The sequence below is a fragment of the Adiantum capillus-veneris genome, chromosome 19, assembly GCF_014529385.1.
Source record: "Adiantum capillus-veneris isolate H3 chromosome 19, ASM1452938v2, whole genome shotgun sequence".
NCBI classification, from domain to species: domain Eukaryota; kingdom Viridiplantae; phylum Streptophyta; class Polypodiopsida; order Polypodiales; family Pteridaceae; genus Adiantum; species Adiantum capillus-veneris.
The window spans coordinates 124,717,112-124,729,563 of NC_140949.1; the positions used below are offsets into that span (position 1 = coordinate 124,717,112).

At 44.6% G+C, this 12,452-nt stretch overlaps 1 protein-coding gene across 1 annotated transcript in view; it reads right to left on the bottom strand.

Annotated features, from left to right (window-relative positions):
- MEE50 (ARM repeat superfamily protein) overlaps nucleotides 1-12,452 on the bottom strand; it is a 48,333-nt gene that overhangs the window by 1,923 nt on the left and 33,958 nt on the right. The window lies entirely within an intron of this gene.

Consider the following 12,452-nt stretch of genomic DNA (forward strand, 5'->3'; position numbering starts at 1 on the left):
ACTGTCAAGATACTTAAATGATGAGTGAATTCAGGGACAACTACTCCTTGTTAAGGGACAACTACCATAACACCAGGCCCTTTAACTCTAGCATATAGAAAATGTCACACGACTTTGGGCCTTTGGGCTGTGGCCTGCTAAGAGATGTCACAACATGTACTTCGCCGACAAATATAGCTTTTCAGAAAGCTACTGGCATTCAATTTCTCTAGCTAAGCCAGCAGTCTGTTGGTCATGTTTGGTAGAATAATTTTCTTCCTGGAGGTAAAATCAGATGACCTCCAATCAAACAACAACAGCAATGACAAAAATCAGATAGTCTCTACAGACACAAAGATTACAATATGCAGGCCCATGATATCCTGATGATATGAAGTCACCAATTTTGGCCATTGCAGGGCTGATCTGCAACTGTCACCGATTTGACCCATAGCTATGGACGGGGCTGAATATCAGCAAAAGTTGAATATTTAACAGGAACAACTTGAGAAGCTGCACGAGAATCTGTTGCTTGTGAAGCTACAAGGGCATGACCTGTACAGAGCGCCCAGGAGAAGGGAAGCTGGCAGAGCATGCAGGGCAACCCATAGCTTAGCAAAAGATCCAGAGAGAGGAAGGCTACTGGTCATGCACAATGCCTAGCAGGTGCTGGTATCTTGGAGGTCCAGGGTTGCCACGGAAACCCTAGCAGACAACTTGAAATTCCTTGGAACATCTTTCAATAAGTGTCTTTTCTCAAGCTGATAACCTTAGAGGTCCAGTGTGATTGCTATGTCTTGGGACTACCATCACCGCCACAAGAACACTGTCTGTCGAGGCTTGTTTCAACTATTCAAGAGCTTACGGACCATGATGCAATCGGCTACAACCTTCTGGAAGAAATCTAACCCTAATCTTGGTGTAGGTTTCAGGATGGAAAGTCAGTCGCCTACTTGTCTGGTGATCCTGTTTGGAATTTATTTGAAATGGATGGTATCTGTTTTGAACCTGTCTTGGGCTAGAGCAGCTACCTATCCGATGGGTTGCAGATTGATGAGTCAGTTGCACTTTTGTACCAGATTGTGGATTGAGGATGACAGAGGGGGATTTGCTCCCTTCTTGAAGCAGAGGATGTTCCATGATTTTTCATTTTCCATATAAGGATGTGCACTGATGGGAGCTGCTTTTGCCGTTTCTATAGCGATCTCGATCGAGCAAGCCAAGCAGCGTTCTCCCCCTTTCACTTCTATGCACGACTGCTGCCGCCATCGCTTGGCCTTGAGTTCCTACTCAAGGGCCAGAAAGTTCACAGGTACTGGATTGGCTAGCGGCTAATCCCCCGCAGGCACAGGTGAATTCGGAGAGGTTTCACGCCAGAAATCTCGTCCGATTCAAAGGGCAAGGAGCCCTACAGGTGCGGGAGCTCGAGGAAGCGACCGGCACGCAAAACGGAGCCCGAAACAGTAAATTACAGCCTGCTGTGTATTTTTGCAGGTTTAGGGTTTTGGTTCTAAACGGACCCTAATACCCCCAAGAGGTTCGGGGACGCGAGGGGACCGCTGTACAGGTGATCTGGCGCATTTTCAGGGCTGAAAACAGAGAATTCAGCGTGCTGCAGATTCTCGTCAGGTCTTGCAAAGTGCCCGTATGCGTCGGGAAAGTCACTTAATGCGTGGGAATACTGACCGTGAAGGGTTCTAGTACAGCTATGTTGCCGAAATCGGGCCAGAACAGTTGAAATTCAGCCAAGGTTGTGCGGGGCAGCTTGTAAGGAACCACAACGTTTATTCCCTCTTTTAAACAATAAAGAAATACCGAAAGGGGCGCCTAAGTTAGGGGCCAGTCTGGTGTCGGTCTTTTCATACATGTGCAACCTAGCAGCCTGTATCCCTTTCCCTTTTGTTGTGTCTTGAAAGTACAGGTAAAGTGGGCGACAAATTAAATGGGTGAAAGCAAATAAGGTTTAAGTCTAAAGTCTACCGCCCTTTTTGGATTGAACAGGCCGGTTTCGGGGGGGGGGGGTAGAAACTACCCCTTGTATACCCTTAAAGGCCAAGGAAATTTAAAGGCTCTTGCCTCGGCAATCGCGCATGAACACACACAACTGTACATTGGTCAATTGAAAATCCCACTAGTGGGGCATAACATACTGCCATAGGGAAGAGAGAGGGCAGTGCGTAGCGTGCAGGGCATCACTCTTGGCACCGCACTGTACATAGGAGGGAAAGCAAGCACTCCATAGCTCTTAACCTGTGACAGAAACTTGCAAAATGAGCCTCTCAGCTATAAATTCAGCGCCACTTCTTCCTTGAGGAGGCAAGTGCACAGAAATGTGCCACTTGGCACATTTACAAGCATTTTCCCGTTTTGGGTTCGCCGCTTAAAAATATCATGACCGGTTGCCCAGTTGACTTCGCGGCAGAGTAATAAAATGTTCCCCTTGTCATTCCCGAGGTAATGACACGAACACATTTTCAAGTCCCAAAATAGCAGTTCCCTAAATTTTAGGAGATGCTGCCATTGTATCTTTTTAGGTCATCCGACCCTCTTTGTACACTGCAGCCACACCCAGAACTGAAATGTAGCCTTTGTAGCAAAGGATTCCACTTTGGCTAGTTAATGACCCCACTTGGCTAACCATAGTCCTTGTCCAACCTTAGTGCTCTCTTGCCCTCAAGCCTGGACTCTCTCTGAACAGTTCCACACTAGCTATGCAATGCAGGGCAGTTAGATTTCCCGAGGGGCGTTTTCCAAAAAGTGGAAATAAATAAATAATAGGAAAGAAATCAACAAAAAGGATAGATAGTAGTCACACGCTGGTGACATACCCCCCTCTTGAAATCTCAAACGTCCTCGTTTGCATCTATGTCGTACATGCTCACAGTCAACACTGATGTATTCAACACCTGTCAACACATGTACGACATATACATGCTCATTGTCAACCCTGGTGTATTCAACACCTCGTCGACACATGTATTGCCTGCGTGTGAACCCTGTTCCAATGACATAGTGGTAGCTTCGCACTCTGCCATTGCTTTGAGTCACTAACTTTCCAATGACAAAATGGTAGCCCCACATTTAGCCACTGTCTTTTAGTACACGTTGGATCCCGTAACACTTTCGAGCATACCCAAACCGACAGTTTAAGAATGCAGTTACACATGTACCATTTAATAGAAGCAATTACTGTATTCTTGACAAACTGACAAGGAATACTCACTTCTATAGCACCAAGCACACTTTTGGACATTCCATAAGAGCAATTGCCAAACTGACAATCTGTACAGCTCTAAGATTCATGTAACAGGTATTTCATTTAAGCTCACTTTAAATACCATGTACATCATTTCTTTCAGAAGCCATTGTCACACCGACAATCCATGTAGCTTTGAAAGTCATGGGGTCAAGGTAGGTTGCAAATCGAAGGCTTCAAGGTAAAGTGATAACACAGTTGGTGACTCTGCAAGTTCACCTTCTTCCATCCACTTAGCATCCATTGGTGGATAGTTTCTGAACTTCACCAAGTAACGCCTAGCAACCTTGCCTTTCACTTCTCTTTCTTTATGTGCCAAAATCTGTTCCGGGACCAAGATCTCGTCAAGTTCCTCGACTTCCGGCTGATCTTCAGCTGGCATATCCTCTCGCACATCACCCACATAGGGTCTGAGAAGACTCACGTGAAACGGATTGTGAATCTTCCAACTCTCAAGCAATTTCAGCCTATATGCAACATCACTAATTATGTCGCACACTTAAAAAGGCCCATAGTAACGCGTGCTGAGCTTTGGAAACAATCTTTCCTTGCCCTTCATCTTCTTTAACCTTGCCTTTTCAAAGCGCAGAAGCACCCAATCACCAAGTGACGATCAGCTGCTTTCTTTTGCTTTGCCTGAGTCTTTTCTAAGGCCACTTTGACCTTCTTGTACATTTCATCCATGTCCTGAACATACTTATCTGCTTCAAATATCTTGTCCTTTGTATGCAGTATGGGAGGAACTTTCTTGCCACCTTCAACTATCTCAAAAGGTGCCTTGTCAGTTGATGAATGCACTGTATTATTGTACGCATACTCCACCAATGGCAAATATTGCTCCCACTTTCCTTTATGCTCTGACACGTAGCACTTCAGCAGATCTACGACAATAGAATTTGCCTCTTCTGACTTCCCATTTGTTTGAGGATGAAATGACGAAGAGAATTTGAGTGTTGTGCCCATATTCTCAAACAAGACTCTCCAGAACAAACTTGTCATGCGTGGATCACGGTCGCTAACAATCGACTGTGGCATGCCATGATACTTGAAAATATTGCTCATAAACAAGCGTGCCATCTGATCTGGCTTTATCTTCTTCCTGACACGAATAAAATGAGCGTGCTTGCTGAATCTGCAAATGATGGTCCAAATACTATCGTTTCCTGTCTACGTTCTCGGAAGATCAAAGATAAAATCCATAGCAATACTTTCCCATGGTTTATCTCGAATAGGTAGTGGTTGCAAAAACCCTGGTGCCTTTTGCCTGTCAAACTTGACCTTCTGGCATATTATGCATTCTCGCACAAAGGCATCCACATCTCTTCTCAATGTAGGCCAGTAGAAGAATGTCTCAACCGCTTTAACTATAGCATCGATACCACGATGCCCGGCATACGGTGGGACATGTCACAAAGTGATGACGTGGCGGACAGCAGAAACCCTAATTTCTGCCAAAAACCCTAAAATTCCTGCAAACCCTAATTTCTGCCAGAAACCCTAATTTCCGAAAATCGCGGAGGCTATAAAATTTTTTTTTAAAAATGAAATGATGAGCGACGCGAATTTTGCTTTTTTTTTATATAAAAAAAGAAAAAAAAGACTCTCGAAAGAGAGAGAGAGGACTACTGCTTTTGATTTTAAAAGCTTTTGGGGCTCTGCTTTTGGGCATCCCTTGTAACCTTTAAATAAGTGGTGAGGGCCTCACTTCTCAGAGGATCTGGACGCAGAGTCTGAGAGTGAAACCCTAGCCACTCTCTTGTACTTTGATCTGATTAATATAAAAAGCAATACCGAAAGGGGCGCCAGTCTTTGGGACAAATATCTCTAGGCACGGAACTCCGCCGGGCCAGTGCAAATCTATTGTGATCTGTGAATTGTTTTGAAGTGGTTATTTGGTGCTTTCGCGGTTGATTCTTGACTTGGAGTGTGCAAGTCTGTTACAGTGGTATCAGAGCACGGCCAATTTCTCTTCTACAGGAAATCCGATCCCCGAAATTTTTTTCCGCGGCACCTATGGCTTCAGGCAATGATCAGTCGACTCCCTCTGCATCTGGAGATGCGGGCTGGGATCACAACGAAGATTCAGACAAAGAGTATAGCCCGCCTCGGCCTACTCAGGCGGAGCAAAGAGAGATGGAGCGTCGTCAATTGATTGGCGTTGCAACAAAGATGATGCTCAATTTTGCCAAGGACCCGAAGATGGCAAAATATATGAACCAAACCTCTTTGGAAGAGGTACAGATGGAGTGGCAGAGAACCACAACACCACTCCCGAAACCCGCTCTCAAGAAACCTTTTTGCCTCCAAGAAATATACGGAGAAGGAACTAGAGAACGTGGTTGATGCACGGATTGCTCAGCTTTTCGACGTGCAAAAGAAGGACAAACAGCACGGCAAAAAGCAGAAGAAAGGCACCGACTTCCCGGGATATTTGGGTCGTCGGTCGACATTCGACAAGGCAAAGAAACTGAAGAAGCGCGTCAAGTTTGAAGGCCTACCCAGTTCTTCTTCTTCTACTTCTTCTTCTTCTTCTTCTTCTTCTTCCTCTGACAGTTTTTCTAGCTCTTCAGACTCGAGCGAAGAAGACAGGAAAAGCAAAAAGCGTAGCAAGAAACAAAGCTTCGGAAAGGGCAAGAAAAAGGCAAAGAAGGCTACATCTCGCCCAGAGACTGACAGTTCTACTGAGGACTCGTCCACAGACAGCTCAGATTCTGATGACGGAAAGTTTTATGCGAACAAGAAGAATTTTTACAAAGCCAACCAGTGTGACTTTCTCGAAGATAAAAGCAAGAAAGTCCGAGAGTTTAAGGAAGGTGGCCACTCGATCAAGTTTGATACTTTTTCAGGATACTCAGATGCATGGAAGGCTTTGTCTTTTATACAGCAGTTTGACATCGCTTTCGCGGGAGGACGCTATTCAGAGCACTCCAAGATTCGGAGAGCTGCCTCTTACTTTAAGGGGAATGCTCGTACTTGGTGGTCCACGCTTCTATTAAGCAAGACTGTGCCAGTTACATGGCTGAAATTCAAGAGGCGTTTTATTTCTTCTTGGTTGACTCAAGAGTTTGAGCGAGATATACGACCTGCTTGGAACCATCTCCGGATGACCAAGAGCGATACAGTGAATTCTTATTGTGAAAGATTCTGGAGCTCTTTTCTACCCGCCTCTTCATTCAAGAAGATCTCATTCAGAGAACAGATTGAGCGGTTTACCTTGGGTCTACCTACAGAGATCCGAGATCACTGCTTGGCACAGAAGTCAGCTTCTATTCATGAGTTGATGAGTCATGCGAAGCGGGGCTTAGCCATTCACTCTGGCAGTTTGACCTACCCCACAGATAAGGCCATGACACAACGAGCCGAACAGACTTTTGGGAATGAAAGTAGAAAGAAAAAGAGCAACCCAGAAAAAAAAAGGATGCACGACCCAAGCTTACTCCTGAGGAGAGAGCTCGCTTCATCAGAGAGGGGAAGTGCTTTGGATGCGGGGAACATGGACATATCTCCGCGAAGTGCCCTAATAAGGCACAGAAAGAACAGAATGATAAAGACGACCACAGGCCTGAGAGTTCGAGAGCAGCTGAGGAATGTGGCAGAAAAGGCAGATAGAAAAGCAGAACTGGTACCACATGGCGTGGGACCTGCACCGAATCTAATGAATGAAAGTACAAACTTTGCCGCTTTCGGGGCAAAGTGAAGGATCAGGAAGCTCTTTCGTAGGAGCCAAGGCCAACTTCTTTTCACTTAGAATTTGCGGCTCGATTTGAAACTACGCTCGACAGACTGACGCCGCAGGCGGAGGTAGTTCGACTGGCACCCGGATGGGATGTTGCCATTACACCGAGCATTGGCAAACTTTGTTTGCAATGACAGGGGTGTTCAGGGCACGCGAGTGACGTTCTACTCGGGATCCCTTGGTACCACAAGAACTACGCCGTGGTTGACTACCGGGCCGAGAAAGCGACTTTGATAAATGAAGGGCTTAGAGATTGTACTTGATGAACTTCAGTTTTCTTACTAATTCTTTTGGGAGAACTGAACGATGGATAAAAGTTGAATATGTTTTGACCTGAAGAAAAGAACGCCAAGATTTTTTTCTCCACGCTCATGCCGATTGCTTTTGAGAGGGCCTGAAGATCATACCATTGATCTAATATCTGGAAGCACGCCACCGAATCGGCCACCTTATCGTGTGAGCCGAGTACAGAATGAAAAGATTATGAACTCAGTGAAAGACCTCTTGCAAAAAGGTCTTGTCCAGCCTAGTACTTCACCGTATTGCTCTCCAGTAATGTTGGTTTTGAAGAAAGACGGATCTTGGAGAATGTGCATCGATTATAGCACTCTCAACGAAATCACCATCAAGAACAGATTTCCGATTCCTATGATAGATGATATACTCGACAGGTTACAGGGATCCTCGTGCTTTAGCAGGATTGACTTGAAGAGTGGATATCATCAGATCAGGATAGCGCCAGGAGATGTCTACAAGACAACTTTTCGGACGACTTTTGGGTTATTTGAGTTTTTGGTGATGCCTTTTGGCTTAACCAATGCTCCTGCGACATTTAACCGGATGATGGATAGGATTTTTCGAGAGTACAGGCTATTTGTTGGCACTTTCTTTGACGACATCATTGTTTTCTCGACGAATGAGGCAGAACACAGAGATCATTTGCTTCAAGTCTTTCAGGCATTACGAGATCACACATTAGTGATTAATGCTAAGAAAAGTGAATTGTTCCTACCAGAGATACACTTTTTGGGACACATTGTGTCAACAGCAGGAGTGCAAATGAACCCGGCCAAGATAGAGACTATCCGTGATTGGCCCGATTTGAGGAATGTCCATGAAGCTAGAAGCTTCTTGGGACTGTGTTTGTACTACAGGTGGTTCATACGAAAGTTTGCAGAGGTTGCTTCCCCTTTGCATACCTTGACACAGAAAGGAGTACCTTTTTCGTGGGGACCCACAGAGGTGACTGCCTTTCGGATATTGAAAGAGAAATTGACTACGGGACCTATTTTGACTTTGTCGGACTTGCAGAAGTCATTTGAAGTATATTGTGATGCTTGTGGTCGTAGTCTGGGTGCGGTCTTGATGCAAGAAGGCCATGTCATAGCTTACGAGAGCCATTTGTTCTCTAGGCCGGAGATGACAACACAGATTTATGAGAAAGAGCTTTTGGTGGTTATCCATGCTCTTACTCAGTGGCGGCATTACCTACTCGGAGCGGATTTTACTGTCTTTACAGACCATCAGAGTTTGCGCTACTTCTTGTCACAGAAGCAGTTTTCGGAAAAGCAGATGCGGTGGGCGAACATCTTGTCACAATGCCACTTCTAGATTGTCCATGTGAGGGACAGAAGAATGTGGTGGCAGATGCTTTGTCTCGGAAACCGTTGGTTCTGGCTATTTCCGCGATTCATCATAGGAGCTTCGAGGATATGGTCGATCAGTATGCCACAGATACAGATTGTGCAAATATTTTTCACACGGATACGGGATGGGGAGACAGTAGCTGGATACTCCCTTCGGGAAGGCTACTTGATGAAAAAGACTATGTTGTGCGTTACACAGCCGTTGAGGGAAAAGGTTATGACTGAATGCCACTATCCACCTTTTACGGGTCACCGCGGCATTGCTACCACCATGAAAGGGGTAGAGAAATACTTCTTTGGGCCGAGACTCAAAAAGGATGTGGAAGAGTTTGTGCGCAGTTGCTTGGTATGCCAGAAGGTCAAGTTTGCAGGCATAAGGCACAGGGATTGTTACAGCCTTTACCCATACCCACCCGCCCCTGGGAAAATATTGAAATGGATTTCATTTTTTTGATCTCCCGAGAACACAGAAAGATCACGATGATTTCTCGATTACATGGCACGTCTAAGACGATTGTCTCCGACAGAGACCCCAGATTTATGAGTTTGTTTTGGAAGGCAATTTGGGAGAACATTGGCACGCACTTGCAGTTCTCGTCATCGTTCCACTTGCAAACTGACTGGCAATTTGAGATTGCCAATTCAGTGATTTTAGATTTATTGAAGTCTTGTATCTCGGATCAGAAGACTCAATGGGAAAGGAACTTACCTTTGGTGGAATTTGCCTACAATAACACGATACACTCTTCGACGGGGAAGACGCCATGTGAGATTGTTGAAAGTGCTGCGAAGGTTCCATCCTTCCTGAGCACGAAAGATTAGATATTTGAAGGAGATGAATATTCGCGAGATTCGGATACAGCTTTTGCCAAGGTTCGCGAGACTTTGCAAGAGTCTCAAGAACGACAAAAAAAGGCAACGGATCGCCATCGTCGCGACTTGAAACTAAAGGAGGATGATTGGGTGCTCTTACTTTTGAGAAGGCACGCCTAAGAAGAAAAAGGGAAAGGTCCAAAGCTTACTATGTGATACTACGGACCTTTCCGGATTACTGAAAAGATAAATGATGTCTCCTTCCGATTGAAACTGCCAGATACTTGGAGGAATCATAATGCATTGCATGTGAGTCTCTTGAACCCTGTTAAGGGTAATGTGCCTGATGATGGGGAGCCTGATGAACAACCCGCAGTGGAAGAAAACGAGATCCTTGTTCCTGAACAGATTTTGGCACATAAAGATACGAAGAAAGGTAAAGTCTGAAGGCGGTTCTTGGTTAAGTTCAAGAACTTTCCTGCATTTGATGCGAAGTGGATGGAGGAGGAGGACCTAGCAGATACTCCTCAGATTGTGAAACTTTACCTCGATGTTTTGGTTTAGCATAGTCTACTCCAAACGGAACCCAGAAACTCAGCTTGGCCGAAGATCTGGTGCAGTGGGATGCACAAGAGGGGAGTTACTCCGCTCCTTTGTCAACAGATGCCTCGATTTTGATACTAAAGTCACTAATGTCTCTTTGAGCTTCAGGGATACTGAGAGCTAACAGTATTCTGCTGGATGACTTCATGAAATGGAATTCCTGATTATGATACTGATTTGTTTCTTCACTTCTTTTGAGTGCAGGAACTGATAGCCGAAATGACTGCAGCATTTTGGTCTGATTGATCTCGAATAGACATGGTTGCAATAGGGGTTAGTCAATCGGACATCGATGAGGTCCCGATTGGACCTAGATGTGATTGCTAGCTACATTGCCGATAAATCATGGTCTAAGATCCAAATGAATGTTGAATGTCATGTGATGTCCTGTGATGTCTGGTGATATCCTGTGATGTCGTGTGATGTGACTGTCGATTTCGTACATGTGCTAGATGTGTGTTCCTAGTACGTAGGTACTAACAGTCAGTGTCTGCTAATACGGTTTATGGCTTTTGTCGGTTTTGACAATGATTTCAAGAGGGGTTATGTCACAAAGTGATGACGTGGCGGACAGCAGAAACCCTAATTTCTGCCAGAAACCCTAAAATTCCTGCAAACCCTAATTTCTGCCAGAAACCCTAATTTCCGGAAATCGCGGAGGCTAAAAAATAAAAATTTTTAAAAAAATAAAAATTTGAAATGATGAGCGACACAAATTTTGCTTTATATAAAAAAAGAAAAGACTCTCTAAAGAGAGAGAGAGGACTATTGCTTTTGATTTTAGAAGCTTTTGGGGCTTTGCTTTTGGGCATCCTTTGTAACCTTTAAATAAGTGGTGAGGGCCTCACTTCTCAGAGGATCTGGACGTAGAGTCTGAGAGTGAAACCCTAGCCACTCTCTTGTACTTTGATCTGATTAATATAAAAAGAAATACCGAAAGGGGCCCCAGTCTTTGGGGCCAATATCTCTAGGCACGGAACTCCGCCGGGCCAGTTCAAATCTATTGTGATCTGTGAATTGTTTTGAAGTGGTTATTTGGTGTTGTCGCGGTTGATTCTTGACTTGGAGTGTCCAAGTCTGTTACAGGACATGACTCTCTTCCATAACGGCTTTGTGACACACAATCTGCCATGCATCATCATGAACCCGTCTTTAAGAAGATAGTGTTCATGACGTATTCTTCCCTCATATCATCAAGTGCATGATGATAAGGAATTGACACAGCTGAAATTTGTGGCTTCCTTGACAAGGCATCGGCCACAACGTTCTTCTTGCCTTCCACATGCACAATCTGAAAGTGGAACATGGACAAGATATTTGCCCATCGCATATGCTTCTCAGATAACTTTGCCTGTGTCAAGAAGTATCGCAAGGTCTGATGGTCCGTTTGGACAACAAAGTCTCCACCTAGCAGGTAGTGTTTCCAACTTAAGAGCGCATGAATCACAGCCAGTAACTCTTTCTCATAGACCTGCATGGTCATCTCTGGCCCTTACAAAATTCTGCTCTCATAGGCTACTACCCTACCATCTTGCATTAGCACTGCACCAATGCTACTACCGCAGGCGTCACACTGGACCATAAATGACTTCCTAAGATCTGGCAACACAATGACTGGATCTGAAGTCATCTTTTCCTTTAAGAGATTAAAAGCTGAAATCTCTTTTTGTGTCCATCTAAAGGTGACTGCCTTCTTTTGAAGAGCATGTAAAGGTGAAGCAATCTCAACGAAGTTTCGAATAAACCTTCTGTAATAGGAGCATAGTCCCAAAAAGCTTCGCACATCATGCACCGTCTTCAAATCTAGCCATGACTTGATCGCTTTAACTTTTGCAAGATCCATTCTGACACCATCCTTTGAGACAATGTGTCCCAGAAAGTGAATCTCTTCCAAAAAAAAATCACTTTTCTTTGCATTGACAAGCAACCTATGACTGCATAGCTCTTTGAATACAATGGCCAAGTATTGCCTATGCTCCTCTTCATTCTTTGAGTAGACTATCATGTCATCAAAGAATGTACCAACAAACTACTGGTGTGGACGGAAAATTCTGTCCATCATCCTATTGAACGTAGCAGGAGCATTTGTGAGACCAAAGGGCATTACTAAAAATTCGTAAAGGCCAAACGTTGTTCTAAAAGCAGTCTTGTGCACATCCTCTGATCTAATGCGCATCTGATGGTACCCACTCTTTAGATCTATCCTGCTAAACATAGCTGCTCCTTCTAATTTGTCCATAATATCATCAATTCTAGGTATAGGGAACCTATTCTTGATGGTATTCTTGTTCAGTGCACGATAGTCGATGCACATACGCCATGAGCCATCCTTTTTCTGCACCAACAACACTGGAGAACAGAATGGAGATGAACTGGGCTGAATCAGCCCCTTTTCTAACAGCTCGTGTACTTGGCCCAT